Source organism: Leuresthes tenuis, unplaced genomic scaffold (genome assembly GCF_036924035.1).
Source record: "Leuresthes tenuis unplaced genomic scaffold, fLeuTen1.0.hap1 SCAF_14, whole genome shotgun sequence".
NCBI lineage: Eukaryota > Metazoa > Chordata > Actinopteri > Atheriniformes > Atherinopsidae > Leuresthes > Leuresthes tenuis.
In genome coordinates this window covers 31,614,354-31,632,127 of record NW_027325368.1, presented here as the reverse complement: position 1 = coordinate 31,632,127, position 17,774 = coordinate 31,614,354, and the positions used below count along the sequence as shown (strand labels likewise).

Sequence of the window (17,774 nt, the reverse complement as noted above, 5' to 3'; positions counted from 1 at the left end):
ATTCTTCAAGACAAGTCAAAATGAGGCTCAGTAGTGTGTGTGGCCTCCACCTGCCTGTATGACCTCCCTACAATGCCTGGCCATGCTCCTGATGTGGTGGCGGATGTTCACCTGAGGGATCTCCTCCAAGACCTGGATTAAAGCATCAGTCAACTTCTGTCTGTGCTGCAACGTGGCTGGTGGATGGAACGAGACATGATGTCCCAGATGTGCTCGATTGGATTCAGTTCTGGGGAACGGGCAGGCCAGTCCATGACATCAATGTCTTCATCATGCAGGAAGTGCAGAAACATGCATATTAGTGGCCTGCTGGAGGTAATTTTGCAGGGTTCTGGAAAATAGACAAAGGTGGAAGTAGCGGCCCTGTCGCTGGGTTGTTGCCCTGCTACGATACCCTTTACATCTTGTGGTAAATGGTAAATGGACTTGTACTTGTATAGCATAGCGCTTTTCTAGTCTAACTGACCACTCAAAGCGCTTCACTACATGCCACATTCACCCCACTCACACACACTCATACAGCACGTCTTAAGATACATAACTACGTGCTTTCTAATCATTCACACACATTCATACCCCAATGAAACACTGGGAGGCAATGTGGGGTTCAGTGTCTTGTCCAAGGACGCTTCGACATGTAGCCCGGGGAAGCCAAAGTCGACCTTCCCATTAGTGGGCGACTGCTCTTCCTGCTGAGCTACAGCCGCCCCCAGTGGTATCTCCTCCATGCTCTGAATACTGTGCTGAGAGACACAGCAAACCCTCTTAGCACAGTTCACATTTGTGTGCCATCCTGGATGAGCTGCACTACCTGAGCAACTTCTGTGGGTTGTAGACACCACCTCATGCTACCTCTAGCGGTGAGAGCACTGACAAAATACAAAAGTGACCAAAACATCAGCCAGAAAGGATGAGAACAGAGAAATGGTCTCTGGTCACCACCTGCAGAAACACTCCTTTGTAGGGCTTGACTTGCTAATTGCCTCTCATTTCCAGCTGTTTGTCTGTACAAATGTCTCAACATTTGGAAAGTGTTAAGACTCTTATGAAGTACGTTCCTAACTGCATTCACCATGTTTTGTCCTTTTTTGTTCTTTTAAAACATAATAAGAATCCCAAAAATTCCTGTTATCTCAGTAGTCAAAGAGCAAAGCAATGCACACACATGCCCACACATGTAGATCATTAGACGGGTACATACTCTGTGGTAAGTTCAGGTTTTAGCTTTAGATGACGACATTTAGGACGAATCCCTCAAGAAAAATATATTGGTGTTTTAGTTTGTTTTTTAGACATAGACAATATTCATTCAAAGTGTGCAAAGAATGGGGAACTGATGAAAATTAATATGATTCTTACTCATCTATGTTAGCAGATTTGAACAAACGCAACAGATGAAACTGTCACCCCTTCTCGCATCTTCGTCTTGATCCCACTGAGCACGGATGACCACAACTACCCTCAATTCACTCAAAGCCGTGGCATCACAGGAGCATGCTCAAATGTTGACTGCCAGGCTACAGTTAGAGCTTTGTCGGATGAGTGCACACAACTCTAACACTCGAACACAACGACTACTGTAATTCCTTATTATTGGGCTGTCCCACATATTCTCTGAAAAGCCTCCAGCTGATCCAAAATGCTGCAGCCAGAGTTCTGATGAGAACTAACAGGAGAGATCATGTTTCTCCAGTTCTTCTCTGTCCTCTCAAACCCCAGCTGGTCGAGGCGGATGGCCACCCTTCCTGAGTCTGGTTCTGCCAGAGGTTTCTTCCTGTTAAAAGGGAGTCGTTCCTTTCCACAGTCGCCACAGGCATGCTCAGGGGGGGTGCACGAGTGACAAGCACATCACAGAAAACTGTGGCTATCTGGACAAATTATTACCAGGAGATGTCATTCTTCTGTGTCAAAAATACAGTATGCCTCTATTGTGCACAGCTAAAAATACCAGCATTCACCAAAGGCAAGCAACAACTACATCCACTGGAACAACAAGGGGACTTGCAGCCGTCAGGATCCTTGTGGAAAGGGTCATTGGCCTCGTCAGGAACAAATACACTATCCTTCAAACCACCATCCCACTGTCTCTGCCAGGCAGCTGCATGAGGACAGCCTACCTCGCTTGACAAGATGGTTACAGTCTGATCCGCGACACATTACTCACACAATAGATTGCGGACAGACAAATGCATCGTGCCCAAAGCTGACATTGTGTCACGGAACATCAAATACATTAATTACTAAACTAAATATTCAGCTTACATTGCTGTTTTGGGGCACTATTGAGAGATTGAATGCATGCTGAGGTTGGCCTGATAAACATCTGCCTGTTTCAGGATTCATTCCATATATTAAAGGTTAATTCTATCTCTCTCTATATATATATATTTATATATTCTCTCTCTCTCTCTCTCTCTCTCTATTCAAATTTCATTCAATATATTCAGGATTCATTCCATATATTAAAGGTTAATTCTATCTCTATATATATATACTCACTCTCTCTCTCTCTCTCTCTCTAGGATTCATTCAATATATTAAAGGTTAATTCTATCTCTCTCTCTATATATATATATATATATATATATATATATATATATATATATTCTCTCTCTCTCTCTCTCTCTCTCTCTCTCTCTCTCTATTCAAATTTCATTCAATATATTCAGGATTCATTCCATATATTAAAGGTTAATTCTATCTCTATATATATACTCACACACTCTCTCTCTCTCTCTCTCTCTCTCTAGGATTCATTCCATATATTAAAGGTTAATTCTATCTCTCTCTCTATATATATATATATATTCTCTCTCTCTCTCTCTCTCTCTATTCAAATTTCATTCAATATATTCAGGATTCATTCCATATATTAAAGGTTAATTCTATCTCTCTCTCTCTATATATATATATATTCTCTCTCTCTCTCTCTCTCTCTATTCAAATTTCATTCAATATATTCAGGATTTATTCCATATATTAAAGGTTAATTCTATCTCTCTCTCTATATATATATATATATTCTCTCTCTCTCTCTCTCTCTCTCTATTCAAATTTCATTCAATATATTCAGGATTTATTCCATATATTAAAGGTTAATTCTATCTCTATATATATATACTCACTCTCTCTCTCTCTCTCTCTAGGATTCATTCAATATATTAAAGGTTAATTCTATCTCTCTCTATATATATATATATATATATTTTCTCTCTCTCTCTCTCTCTCTCTATTCAAATTTCATTCAATATATTCAGGATTCATTCCATATATTAAAGGTTAATTCTATCTCTATATATATACTCACTCTCTCTCTCTCTCTCTCTCTCTCTCTAGGATTCATTCCATATATTAAAGGTTAATTCTATCTCTCTCTCTATATATATATATTCTCTCTCTCTCTCTCTCTCTCTAGGATTCATTCCATATATTAAAGGTTAATTATATGTCTCTCTCTCTCTCTCTCTCTATCTTTGTCCACACTCTGTACCTTTCCCGCCGGTAAAGATCAAAAGGTTGCCGACCAGCACTGGACAGTGTACAGTAAGTACAGCACAGTACAGTTTCATTCATTCACCATTGGAGCTGGACGACTTACAAAGGTAAGTTCTTAAGTTCGGGTTTTAAAACATGTTTAGTACCATATATGAGGGTTTCCTTAATCAAGAAAGTATTATGTCCATTTAATATAAATAAAATTCATTACCAACTTTTGTCGGGGGACAAATGTCTTTGTCTTGACACAAGACAAATACATTTTCCTGGGCTAGCTTAAGCAGGTTTCCAATTATGCTGAAAAGAATTGTCCATTCAGACGAACATAACTTTATTTGGGTAATGTATTTCATAAACTACAGGGGAAGAAAGAATTATATTCCACAAGTTAAAGTTTTTTTTTTTGACACCAGAGGGCGTCACGGTCAGGGCAGCCGACCAATTAAATGTTCTTCGACAGTTAACCGCTTTGAAGAAAATGGTAGCCCACAATATTTGCAAAAGCTTTTGTTTAACCTAATGGTGTACTATAAATTATTAGAGGTATTTGGGCGCTGTACAGTGGTGTGGTGGTTAGCACCACCAGTGTTAACTGTACCGCGGCTTTCCGGGGGGCTCACTTACGTGCGCGTGCCTCAGAGCGAGGACTTACTCAAAACACATCAATTATTACAAACCTCCTTGTAGCCTACGCCTATTTATGAGCACATATCTCATCCAACCTCAACACACGCATAAAATATGAAATAAATCAAAACCAAAACGTCCCAGTGTGGGTGTTGCCCGGGTGTTGGTGGGCTTTCACCGGCAGCAGGTTTCCCCGCAGGTGCAGCGGTGGTGTCGGTGTCCCTCAAGAAAGCTTCATCAGCCGAAGAACTTACCTCTTGCTGCTCCTCAGAGTCATTCGTCTTCGATTTCTTAGTAAATCCAAAATGTGAAAGTAGATTTGCCTGTCTTCTCTTAGACATAATTAATTTATTATTTAGCACCGATAGTGAGCGTTTTCTTCTTCTTCTTTAAAGACTAAGTAACGTTCGGTTCAAGACACAGCGCTACACGCTTCAATGGTGAGGACAAGAACTGCATACAGGCCGGCATATTAAAAACTCTCATGCACAAATCATACATTAAAAATAGCCTAATTTTACACATGATCCATGATTATGACAGTACAAAAAGAACAAAAAGGAAATGCTTGGGAAAAAACAGCATTTTGCCAATATTTTAGAGACCCCCCCAAAAAAATTTCACAAATCATGTTTTCAGGGGAGCTCATGTCTCATTAAGGGGGGCTGAGACCCCCCTGGCTCCCCCATAGTTCACACTCTGAGCATCACAGCGAGTGGGTTCCAGGTTCAACTCCCGGCTGGGGCCTTTCTGTGTGGAGTTTGCATGTTTCACCCCGTCCCCGGATACTCCGGCTTCCTCCCATCGTCCAAAATCATGCATGTTAGATTGGTGTCTCTAAAATTGTCCTTAACAGTGAGTGTGAGCGTGTGTGTGTGTGGTTGTTTGTCTCGTTTGTCTCTGTGTGTCGCCCGATGACCGCTGGGATATGCTCCAGCCCCTCCGCGACCCAACCGACGAATTAAGTGGGTATAGAAAATGGATGAATGGATGGATTTTAAATAAAATGCAAAACCAGTTTGGTTTAATTTATGCCCAGTTAATTTCAAGCACTATGAAAATGAACTGCTCAGTCAAGCAATGTATGATGGGAAATATATATATATATATATATATATATATATATATATATATATACACTTGTAAATATTTCACTCATACCTTTTTCTGTGTTCTTCTTGTCTTTGCAGAATGGCACTAAAAGAGGTCCTACAAAAAAAGACCCTCGAGCCATATTATAAGCCCCCCACCATCCACATACACATAATGTGCAGTAAAGTACAGGCGAGGGTGGTTGCTTGGGACTTCACTGATGTCTCAGCAAGCCCCCGCTGTTCTAAGCTGAATAAGACTGTGGTCATCTCTGATGGCCACAGTCTTGCTAAATTGACCCTTATGGAGGAATTCAGCTGCAAAGTGGAAGACGGGAAGGGCTACATGATGCGAGGCTATTGTTTGAAAGGTGTGTCCCCTCCACGAAGCATCTGGGTGACCAGAGAAACACAGTTTTTCCGTAGCTCCCCAATTGCCATTTCAGCGGAGCTTCAAAATAAGGCTCAGGCTCTGATCAACCCAGAGTCCAACATGACATCCATTGGACAGATCAGGGAGGCAAAGGGTCTCATTACAGTTGTGGGGCAGGTCATAGAGGTAAGTTAGTTCTATGTAAAGATGTTTATGTTTATGTACTTAGCAGATGCTTTTATCCAAAGCGACTTACAAATGAAGATATAACAGCTATATAAAAGCTAACAATAAACTACATAGAAGGAACTCACGAGTCCGACTCTGTCAGAGGTGACAGAGTAGAGATAGAGTGCAGGCATAGAGGAAAATACAGAAAGATAAAGTGCAAAGATAGAGGGGGTAGGTAAGTACAAGGTAAAGATAAACCATCATAATACACAGACATAAATCAACATTACCAGTTATCAGCACCTGCTGTCAGCAAACTTTGATAATCCTCTTGCAGTTTAAGGAAAAAGAGTATTTGATAAGATTAAACAGTAAAAATATGTCATTTCATCATAACAAATAACTAGAACACTATAATTATTCATCAGGCCTGGATAAAATTATGTAATTGACTGACTATTGTAAGTATGAATAGTGTTATTAATACTTTCATCCATTTTGTTTTTTAGTTGTCTGCCATTAAAAAAATAACAATCGGGAGAGAGCAGGTCCCTATGAGGAACATGCAGCTTCAGGAGGTAAGATGAGACATTGTGAAGAAGAGAAGGATTGGGTGGGAGAAAGATGTTCTCTGACTTCTAAACAATTGTTTCAGAAATTCTTTCAATACTAATTACAGTGGTAGCAAAACACTGAACTTAATAAACATATCAGTCAACTAATGTTGTCAGATCTGCTTTTTAAAGCACACAAGTTTAATATTTTACAACAGTTGGCATGGAATTGTGGCATGTGCTAAAGTAATTTTAATAAGAATATAAAAATAAAACACTAACCCTTTACTTAAGCCACATGTATTATAATTACAGAGCAGTACTCTATGAAGACTATTACCATATCAATTTATTTTATGTACAGGGTGCTGCAAAGGTTGATGTAGCCCTTTGGAGGGAGGTGGCCATCTCCAAGGTGGAAGTTGGAGAAAGTGTCAGAGTGACACATTTAAAAATGGGCATCTCAGCCTACAAGGACCAGCTCCAGAGCACTACTTTTTCAATGTTGGAGGTGAATTTTAAATTATAATAACATAAATCATTTATAACAATAAAGTCACCACAGTAAATTGTACTTCTTTTCAAATATTGTCGATACCAAATACACATTACTTATTCTTTGGTGCATATGCAATCTTTAAATGCTTTACAGCCACCAAAATACTCCATAATTCATTCAAAACTGACTTGTGCTGGCATGATTATGATAAAAAAATAACATAGTCCAGCAAAACTATCCATTCATTCATTTTCTACACCCGCTTAATCCAACTCAAGCTCATTGGGAGAGTGTCACCTGTCCCAGGTGTCATTGGGAGAGAGATAGAGTGCACCCTGGACAGGTGGCCAGTCCATCACAGGGCCACACAGAGACAAACGAGACACACACAGTCACTCCCAAGGACAATTTTAGAGTCACCAATTAACCTGACATGCATGTTTTTGGATGGTGGGAGGAAGCCAGAGTACATGGAGAGAACCCACGCATGCTGACATACAAACTTACAGAAAAAAAATTGAAGATGTAACCCTCTTGTTGTGAGGTGACAGTGCTAACCACCTCACCAACATGCAACCCCAGCAAAACTAGTCGAGAACTAAATGTTTACCAAGCTAAAGCAAACTAACATGTATAAGCACTATACATTACAAATGTAAACAGGGCTTGTATCTCCCATTTTGTTGATATGAGATGACATATATTATTATGTTGATAAGACTAATTTGTTGTCTCCTTCACAGATGATGAGTGTCCTTCAAAAGTCTGCCTTGGCCATAGAGGTGCTCGGGGTTCTGGAGGGCGAAGAGGAGGGAATCCTCGAACTCATCCTGGGAGACGACTCCCAGGTGAAGATAAAAGCATCGCTCTGGGAGCCTATGGAAGACATGCTTGCGAAAGGGAGGGTTTTTGCAAATCTTGAAATGGTTGGGAAGAATGTTGTGTCAATTAAAGTTGTGGAGGCCCCTCTTGTTTAGTTTTCATTAAGTTATTTTTTTGTGTGTGCGCCCATTTTGCAAATCGAAATCGAAGATTTGTTGTTTATAAATGTTTTATGTATTAATAAATGTTTATTCAGTATTAGGTTCAGCTGTTTTTTTCACTCATCTAATAACACACCTCTCAGAAAAGGTTCAAATTAACCAGTAATGCATCATAAAAAGAGCAGTTCCACAGTGGCAGAGTGCATAGGGACATAGTAATACACATCGGTCACATTATTTAATTGAATGAAATATCAAAATGATGTATTTACAAAAAACAATTGTGTTTCATACTTAAAGCAATGGAAAAACATTTTCAATTTAACGATTTCAAAAATATTTGCGCCACATAGTCATCACTTCTTGGAACTTTCGAATGCCCTGTGAACGATTTTATTTGTGTTCTTCTCCCTCTGCTTCAGGTTAAATATGTTAAAATGTTTAAACTCAGGACTTGTCAGACTATAATTTTTTCTAAATTATTTTTGAAGGTGAACATTAAAATATAAATAATTGTAACATGATTTCATTAAAAGCAAATTTTGTATTTGGCATACCAATCATTTCAAAGAAATTTCTGAGTGCCCCTGAACGTCTCTGAACATCAAACGAGTCATTGATGGATTAGCTCATTAGCTCACTCTTCTTCCTCTGTTCAGGTAAGACGCTGTCGAACTCTGTCTGTCCCAAATGAGAAATTTATGAACTCTTAAACACTGTTGCTGTTTAAATCAATGACATAAATGGTTTTTGACAGCAACTGAATGAACGTAAAGCAAGTAACAGCTAAATATCTTGTTCTGTGAGCCACTGTAACATCTAACGTTTTGACTCGCTATTGTTAGCATCGTTGCTAACGTGAAAGGGTCGCTTTGTAAAGCGGCTCGGATCAATGGAGAGGTATTAACAAGTAATATGATCTAAAACTAATGGTTTCTTCTTAGTTTTAATCAACAATTCTAGGCCATGTTCGGTTTACTAAAGGAATAATGAATAATGTTAGAGCTAATGTCTGTTTCTGAGCGTTTATCGTGTGTCAGTTCAAGCTGAGCCTGTCAGCCGAAGGTATTTTCATGGAGACTCTGTCATGAAAGTTCATCCATCCATCCATTTTCTATACCGTCAATCCGTTAATCGGGTAGCGGGTGGGCTGGAGCCTATCCCAGCAATGAAAGTTCATGTGACATAAAATAATAAACACAGACTCAGTAAAGCTCACGAAGTAAACAACTGGTCCTATTAAATAACATGCACCAGCTTATGTTAATGTCCCAGTAACTGAGACGCTATAGTAAATCTATTTAAATTCATGATCAGAGAGACAGGCAGCTGATAATGAGCAGTACTCTCCCTCTGTGTTCTGTGGTTCAGGTATATTCAGTCTTTATACTTGGATAACTAACTGACTATGTGTCTTTTCTCAGACTGAGAGAGAAAATTGATTCAGATCCCTGGTTTGGCTGGTAAGTACAGAGTTATTGTAAAGTTAAACAGACTGTAGATCACATAAGCTGACTGAGTTAAAGGGGAACTTAAGTATTTTTAAACCTAGACCTTATTTCTGGCATGAAATACGTTTTTCTACTCACCAAGAACAGTTTGGTGAAAGTTGGCGTCCTTCGGAAGCTATTTAGATAATATTGTGTTTCCAGTTAAAGTGAGTCTCCCATGTCAGCAGAAAGTATTTATTTCTGCATATCTCCATTTTAGCTGTAATGTTATATCTTCATTTGTACATTTTACTGTGCTGTTGCTGTGGGCGGTGTCAGTGATTGACAGATAAAGCAGCCAATCACAGCAGCTCAGCACATGATGTTCACTGAAAGGCAGCTGACAGAAGATGAGACTTTGTGCTACTTCTAACTTTGTCTCATCAGTCATTTTCTCTGGAAATAAAGCTGAAATGACAGCACAGCTGTGCTCTTTACATGATCTGGATGCTGATGGAACAGCTGAGTTAGAAAAGCCCACAACAACAGCAGCTCCATGTCCCAGTGACACACAATTTAAGCTGCAGTGTCATTACATGGTGTTTTATTGTCTCCCTGTTGGTGAACCTGCTGTGTCCTCAGCTGGAAGAATTTAACTGACAACTCTTTTTTCCTCCTTTCTTTAGACTACCTGAACTCTGACCCCTGCTCCTGCTCCTGACTGGTGAGGACAAACAGTTAGTTCTTTGATGGATGTGTTCCTGATAGCTGCTCTGCTTCCTGTCAGTGTGCAGCTGTGTAACATCTGGCAGACCTGTCCTTCTCAAACTGCATGAATGAAGTGAAACATTGATCATTAGTCAGAGAACAGCTTTCACAGCTGATGTGTTACTGCTCTGATTTCCACCTGATCTCTGATCCCCAAAGCTTTGGATGGTCTCTGTGAGCAGAACTGGGAAAGTTTCCATGTTTCTGATCATGAACACATTCAGCCTCTCTGAAGTGATCATCAACCGACAACATTTAACTACTTAAAGTCCACAAAAGTCTGGACCAAAGCTCATCCTGTACAGACAGAAACAGAACCAATCAGCTGTGAGATCAGATGATGTGTGTGTTCAGAGTCTTCTGATCAGCTACTAATAAACTGTTTCTCCTCTCAGACCCAGAGAGAACAGGACCAGAACTCCTGCTTTGCTGGTGAGTAGATTTCTAGTCAGTGAGGTTCAGTTCATCACATCACTGAGTGTAGGAGTGTTTCACATTTTAATCAGTGTCTTTGTGGTTTATCACAACTGCTGAGTTGAATATAAATGTAGTAAAAATGGTAAATGGACTTGTACTTGTATAGCGCTTTTCTAGTCTAACTGACCACTCAAAGCGCTTCACTACATGCCACATTCACCCCACTCACACACATTCATACAGCACGTCTTAAGATACATAACTACATGCTTTTTCTAATCATTCACACACATTCATACCCCCAATGATACACTGGGGGAGCAACGTGGGGTTCAGTGTCTTGCCCAAGGACGCTTCGACATGTATCCTGGGGAAGCCAGAGTCGAACTACCGACCTTCCGATTGGTGGGCGGCTGTAGCTTAGGAGGAAGAGCAGCCGCCCTAAAAACAGAGCTGTAAACACTGACTGGAGTCATGTTAGAGCCATGTGAACTGAGCTGTTCTGCCTGTAAAGTGGATCAGAACAGGTCCCAGCAGCAGAGTCTAACAGTTTTAATGGAACATCACTAAAGGCAGACTCTAAAGGTTTTTCTGACAACAAGCTGTGATCAATCTGCTGAAGCTTCATCCTGGTTTATTAATCTATTCAATGAGTTCTTCATCACATCAATAAGCAGCTGTTTGACCCGCCCCTCTCAAACTATCTTTAGGGACTGAAAACATGACTCAGCAGAATAACAACCCAGGACTGGAGCTCTGATATGTTCTGTGGAGTCATTTTGATGTGATGATACTGTCAATCCCTTTAAGCTCTGTGATCGACCAAAAACATTTTTAAGGTCCAAAGTCCTCATTAAACATTCCTCTGAGCCAATCTGGTGTTTACTGTGGAGAGCATCTGGATTGTTCTGATGCAAAGACTGCAGCTGCTCTCTGTGGTGGTCTGTCAGGGTCCAGTTACACTGTAATGTGTGCAGAACATGTTGTGCAGTGATCACAGTTCTGTACCTTTCTGCTTCATGTTGAACAAGTCAGATTGGGTCTGACATTCTTTTAATGAAGTCCACATTTCATGGTGTCAGCTGTTTTCACACATCTCAAAACTTCTATCAATGTTTTGGACTAAAAAGTAAAAAAGAAAAAAGTCCAGGGGCCTCATGTACAAAGACTTGTGTGGATTGTGGATTTCCTACTGAAAGATGGCGTACGCTCAAACCAAAATGCCCTCCAACATACAAAAATATCAGGATGTGTGTGCACGCATCAATCTAAGCACATTTCGTTTGTACATCCCAAACAAAGTGGAATTGAGCGCACATGTCGGAGTACCCGACTCCTCCCTGTCCACGCCCCTATTTCAATATGCAAATAATATTTAATTGAGCCCTGCACCTGCGATTCCCGTCTCTGCACAATCAGAAAATAAAGAGAAAAGAATGAGTAAGATGGGGGAAAAAGAATAACTTCACGGAAAGGTGCTACTTTCTGAAGTGGAGGCGCAGAAATGTGCTCTTTGGAAGGCTGTCCTACGATATAAGCAGTAAACGTAAGAGGAGTGGGTGGGAGAGCGTGAGCGAGGCCTTTAATGCTGTGGGGTCTGAGAAGTGCACACAAGCAGAGGTGAAAAAGAAGTGGTCCGATATTAAGGTGGATGTGAAGCGGAGACTGGCTGCCCACCGCCGAAATGTGGCCAAAACAGGCGGGGGAGGGGGGGGCTGTTTGAACAGAGAGCAAAACTATGGGTGACGCTGCTCTGTCAGGGGTGGTGGGTGTGGGAGTGATTACCCCCAAGGTAAATACCTATAGGTACACAAATAGTGTAACTAACAATAAACATATTCATACAGTAACCAGAGCAGAAGTGCGCCGGGGAAAAGGTGAGGCTGATTAAGACATTTCCCACTTTACGCACAGGGTTATTAACATTTGCACACAGAGACGATCAGGGGCTTGTTAGAAAGATCTTGAGCTGTTGTTTAACCAGCAAAAAAACAGCAAGTTACTAACTTTAACCACCAACTATGATACTGTGAAGACGGGATAGAAATTGGGGGCGCACATGCTCAATGCACGTCACGGGGAATAATATTAGGACAATTACAAGCAGCGCATGGCTCCTCGCTGTGTTGCGCTCCAACACCGGCCGCAGCTCTGCGCACAGTTCCAGGAGGATTGCCCTCAAAACGGCTGATGAGCCAGTTGTCATCATGTGCCAGCAAATCCTCTCAGTCCCTGAAAACACGCTTTCTTCCAATTGTACCATTTACAATGTCTTCCAACACCGCTAAAGCAGCCATTGTTTTTAATGGTATGCACTGCAACACTTTGCGCATGCTTTTATATCCACTTGTGTAATTACAGACACATGGGTTCATGTAATTCTGTTCATGTGTCTCAAATGTGCACATCACTCAGTCTGAGGACAAATTGTGTTCACATTTATTTATTATAACACTTTCCCAACATCACCTCTAAGTGTTGCCAAAGAATCAACAGCTGTAGAAAAGTGCTTACGGCAGCCCTGAAGTTGGCATGAGACACCGCACATTTTCATAGTTATTTTGCTCTTGATGCATCTGATCGTTGACCTGAAAAAGACACTTTTTTGTGCGTACGCTCCCTTAATACATGAGGCTCCTGGTCATTTGAAGACATGAATTGCAGCACAGTTTAATGTGTTTTGATCTTTGCTTCATCAAACTGTGTCTAACTGTTATCTCTTTGTGTCTTCCAGGTGTCCTGCTGTCCACCACCTCTCCTCCTTCTCCTCTATCATTATTGGCTGCTCTATCTCTCCTGTCCCATCTCCAAACTCTACCTAATTTATTGGAATTCTGTCTCGTATCCATCTATCCCCCCTCTATCTGTTTTGAGACCTTTGAGAACTTGAGAACTTTGAGAACTTAAGAACCGATTTTCAGAACCTAAGAACCGATTTTGAGAACCTGATTTTCAGAACCTGATTTCCAGAACCTGATTTTCAGAACCTGAGGTTGATTGGAACCTTGTCTTGCTGTTTTTGGAATCTGAGACTCTACTCTCACTGCTCTCTCTGTCCTGTCTACCTCTCTCATACATACTCTGATAAACTTTGAAATTGGAAAAAAAATTGGCACATTTTCATTCAAATTTGGCTAAAGTTTAAAATATTATTATACAAACTTGATTCTTAAAGAGAAATCTTGATCTTGACAGATTTCTAGATAAAATCAAACAGTAACTATTTTGACACTAACTGACAAGTAATTGGCTAATTTTAGGTAGATCAATCAAAAGATTCTTCATCTTTGAATCTATAAATTCCTATCTGAAAACAGTGCTTACAGAAATTTAACAGTTCATTCTTGTTATAGACACAAATAAACACATTTATTAAAGTGAAATAAAAGCACTGCATCTGTTCCTGTGCTGCTGACTCACTGCAGGTTTGTTCATACAAGTGTTGAAATAAAACACATCTGTAAGGAGGATTGGAGTGTCTGTTTGCTGTCTGCTCTGAACTGACCAGACGTGGAGTCCAGCTACCAGAAGCATCTGTCATCCTGCTGCTGCTGAGATCCTGATCTGCATCACAACGCTTCATATATATATATAAGAGCTTTCAGAGATTTGAATTCAGCTTGTTGTCATTAAATCTGTCTGAAACACAGAATCCATCTGTGATTCAGAAGCTAAGAAGCTAATGATAGTGAGAGTACTTCAACAGATTGTAGCTGATTGAACTACTGATCATTTATCTTTGAAGGTTTGTTCATTCTGTAACACACATTACTTTTGAGATCCTGCTAACATTTTCATAGCTGATCTTTTCTGCTACATTTCAGTGTTACAACTGCAGTTTTTGCATAATAATAGTTATAATTTGGAAGAAAATAAAGAACCACTGAACGTAATTCTAACCTGACATTTTAAAAATTGGAAAGAAGTGAAACAAGTTAAAACTTTTAATTGGATATTTTTTTATTCCATAAAAGTAGCTGAGGTTTTGGTCTGTTGGAATCTTCAGATTAAAGTTTAACTTCTCTGTGTCATAATAAACATCTGTTTTTCTATTTGATAAGAATTTTTCTGCTGTTGATATTTTCCAAGGTAGACATAACGTGTAAATCTGTTAACTGAAAAGAGCATTGATACTGATAAACTACACAGAACTACATTTGAAATATCACAACTGTGAATAAAACTTGTGTTGGTGACATCACTACAAATAAAGTTTTAAGGTTCTGAAACTCAGCAACAATGCCAAGGAAGGGTCAACGTTCTCAGGCTCAGAAGCTCAGGTGGCAGAAGGAGAAAGAATCTCAGAGTGAACAAGCAGAACGTGTCCCAGTGTCACAGAAGGTATCTTATGCTGAGGTTGTAAAGAGAGATCGTCACAGTGATGGTGTGTGTGTTGGAGAGTCTTCTGATGGACAGCAGGTAAACAGCAGAGGTCAGAGTTCAGTTTCTGATGGGAACACTGTCATGAATGCTTTCCAGCATGATAAAGACCAACAGGTAAAGCAGAGTGTGCCTCAGGTATCTTATGCAGACATGGTAAAGAGAGGACGTGATGCAGCTGGAGCGACTCATCAACACAGTGTGAATGTGGAACCTCAGCCATCAGTGACACATGTCTGTGCCTCACGCAGTCAGGCTTCATTAAAATATGGAAAATACAGGAACAGTCAGTGTGTGGCCAACAGTTTGGTGTTTCTGTCCTTTTTTCATGAGAATGAAAAGATTAGCAGAGCAGATCTTGACCTAGTTCTGGATAAAGGTGATGCTGTGTACAGACAGGCCAGAGAAAGGTTTCCTGACAGTGTCCATTTGGCATCTGATGAACTTCCAGATGAAGTTAGTGCACGCAGGTCAAAGTATCAGGTGGACTTCGCTCAGCTGTCGGTGTATGGAACATTTGGAGGTGGAGAGAGGCTTCTCAGCCTTGAACATGGACTGAGCTTTTTGTCATCAGATGTACAGTATGGGCTGCTGATCATGGCAGGGTTATGTGTCGCAGTTTTCAGATGTAGATCTGGTCAGTACGGATACTTTGACCCACACTCCAGGAACAAAGATGGACTGCCACTGTCACCCAGGCTGTTGAACTTTGGTACTGCTGTGATGCTGAAATTCACACATCTGAGAGACATGATTGACAGGATCAAGTTGTGCAATACAATGTTTGATATCCAGTTATCTTGTATGTATGAACTCAAGCCTCTGTCATTTCACAGTGTGAACACATCCAACCAGAGAAATGCTGTTTCAGACACAGGCTGCAGACACACACCTGTTGATGCACCTCCTCTGTTACAGGAAGCTGTCAATGAATCACACAGACACACTGCCACTGATCAGTCTGAGAACATTTCACCAGAAATGTCAAATCAAACAAATGTTGAACAAGTTGAAGTGACAACGTTCCCATCACAGAATTTTCCTCAGAATGAGCCAAACTTATCTGCCTCAGTGATGCCCACTGTTCTTAATGATCTCTGTTGCAATGTTTTGGAGGAATTATCCACTGATATCACTTCTCCAGCATCTGTGAGACGAGAACAGAACACAGTTCCCTGTGCCCAAGTTGAACATGAACCATGTGTTGAAATCATTTGCCCTCCAAATGATGCTTCTCACAGTGGATCAAATATCTGTCACAGTGATCTTCCAGATAATGGTTTGAAGGGAATCTCATGTAATCTGTCCAAACTTAGTAAACAGCAGAGGATAAAAATGAAAAGGAGAATGATGGCAAGAAATATACCTCAGCAGAGAAAAGTGAATAAAAAAAGGAGAGAAAGGGAAATGTATGCGTGTAATGAAATGCAGAGAGAAAAGAAAAGATCACGCATCAAAATGTTATATCAAAAGAATGCAGAATTCAGAGAGAAACAAAAGTCATATATCAGGAGATCTTACAGAGAAAAAGAAGGATTCAGAGAGAAACAAAAGTCATATATCAGGAGATCTTACAGAGAAAAAGAAGGATTCAGAGAGAAACAAAAGTCATATATCAGGAGATCTTACAGAGAAAAAGAAGGATTCAGAGAGAAACAAAAGTCATATATCAGGAGAGCTTACAGAGAAAAAGAAGGATTCAGAGAGAAACAAAAGTCATATATCAGGAGAGCTTACAGAGAAAAAGAAGGATTCAGACAGAAACAAAAGTCATACGTCAGGAGATCTTACAGAGAAAAAGAAGGATTCAGAGAGAAACAAAAGTCATACATCAGGAGATCTTACAGAGAAAAAGAAGGATTTTCACAAAGACAAAAGATGTACATAATAAACCGTTACAGACAGAGTGAAAGCTTTCGACAGAGGCAGAGAAGTTATATTACTCAACGTTATGCGAATGACAGACTATACAGAATCAGACACAGACAGCTGATGAAAAAACTCATGAGAAACAGATACAGGAACAGTCAGTCATTCAGGATGATGGATAACATCAGACGTGCTATGAGCATTAAAAGAAAATACAGACAAATGAACAGAAACACTCAAACAGAGACCAGAGAAGCACAGAGTCTGCAACACGAGACAGTTGAAAGCAGATTGATCAATGAAGCCATATCTGTGTTCAGAGCTAATATTAAGGCTGGTCCCACTTATGTCTGCACTGTGTGTCATAAGGCCTCGTTTCCCAACCAGGTACGAACCTGCACAAGGTCAAATTATGGCAAAAATCCTAATGTGGTTTCACAGTGTCTGACAGGAAAGTATGTTCATGTTTGTGATGAAGCCTGCAGAAATGAACCATGCACAGTTCCTGATGAGAGAAGGAAAGAGTGGATTTGTCACACGTGCCACGCTCATCTAAAAAAAGGATGCATGCCAAACCTCGCAGCAGCTAATAAACTCCAGTTGTCTGAAATTCCCAGCGAACTGTCAGATCTGAATATTCTGGAAAGACATTTGATTGCTAAGTGCATACCGTTTGCAAAGATCATTCCTCTTCCAAGAGGCAGACAAAGACTGATCAGGGGAAATGTTGTGTGTGTGCCATCTGAGGTCCAAGAAACAGTCAATGCATTACCCAGACTGAGGAGTGAGTCTCAGGTGATGAGAGTGAAACTGAAAAGACGTTTGTCTTACAGAGGGCATCAGCTTTTTCAGACAGTAACCTGGCCTAAACTAGTCTCTGCATTACTGAAACTGAAGCAGGTTCATCCAGAGTATCAGGACGTTACTATCAGAGATGAAGCGGAACTCTGTGACCCAACACTTCCTGATGATGATGATGAGGATGATGATGAGGATAGTGATGTCAGCATGGGGGAGGATGACTATGATGATGCAGATTTGATGGAAATTGACATGTGTGAGAGAAATGCACTGTGTGAGGCAGAAAATGAGCCTGAAAATGATCAGAACTGTGAAT

The 17,774-nt window shown here is 40.4% G+C and overlaps 1 long non-coding RNA gene across 1 annotated transcript; it reads left to right on the top strand.

The window, feature by feature from the left end:
• The first annotated feature begins 9,213 nt into the window (after positions 1–9,213).
• On the top strand, positions 9,214–13,948 carry LOC140269405 (uncharacterized). The gene is made up of 4 exons (XR_011907618.1): positions 9,214–9,256; positions 9,910–9,947; positions 10,387–10,423; positions 13,143–13,948. It is a non-coding gene; the product is annotated as an uncharacterized lncRNA (long non-coding RNA).
• Positions 13,949–17,774: the final 3,826 nt, after the last annotated feature.